The sequence below is a fragment of the Selaginella moellendorffii genome, unplaced genomic scaffold, assembly GCF_000143415.4.
Source record: "Selaginella moellendorffii unplaced genomic scaffold, v1.0 SELMOscaffold_66, whole genome shotgun sequence".
NCBI classification, from domain to species: Eukaryota; Viridiplantae; Streptophyta; class Lycopodiopsida; order Selaginellales; family Selaginellaceae; genus Selaginella; species Selaginella moellendorffii.
Window position 1 is genome coordinate 323327 of NW_003314327.1, and position 599 is coordinate 323925.

The following is a 599-nucleotide window of genomic DNA, read 5'->3' on the forward strand; positions in this document are numbered from 1 at the left end:
CCCTTCTACTAGTTTAATCAATTATTTTGCACCTTTTACTTAGTTGCCTCATAGTTGTCAAGTTCTACAACTCATTGCTGATGCTTCCACACCTCCATTATTATTCGGGTCACCACACTCCAACCGCATGCCTCCCAGCTTAGGCTATGCCATTCTCATTTCCATTAGGATTCATTTGGGAAGGGGTTCTTGTGTGTGAGACACAAAATCCCTAGGCCCCCAAAGTGGAGCTGGAAAGGGTGCCACGTGGTAGTGGCCGAAGCGAAAGCCAAACGAGCATAACACGTTTGGACTAAAAGCTCTGACTTGGAAGGTCGAGAGCAGGAGTGGAACTCCCAACAAAGTGCTCGAGGAGCAAACACGAGGCAACAAATAAGCAAGGCTCCAAAAAGGGACCCAAAAAGGACCAACACATGACACGTGGAAGTGTCCGAGATGGACCCGAAGTGGAGTCCGATATGGAGTCTGAGATGGACCCGAAGTGGAGTCCGATATGGAGTCCGAGATGGAGTCCGAGATGGACCCGAAGTGGAGTCCGATATGGAGTCCGAGATGGAGTCCGAGATGGACCCAAGATGGAGTCCGAGATGGAGTCCGAG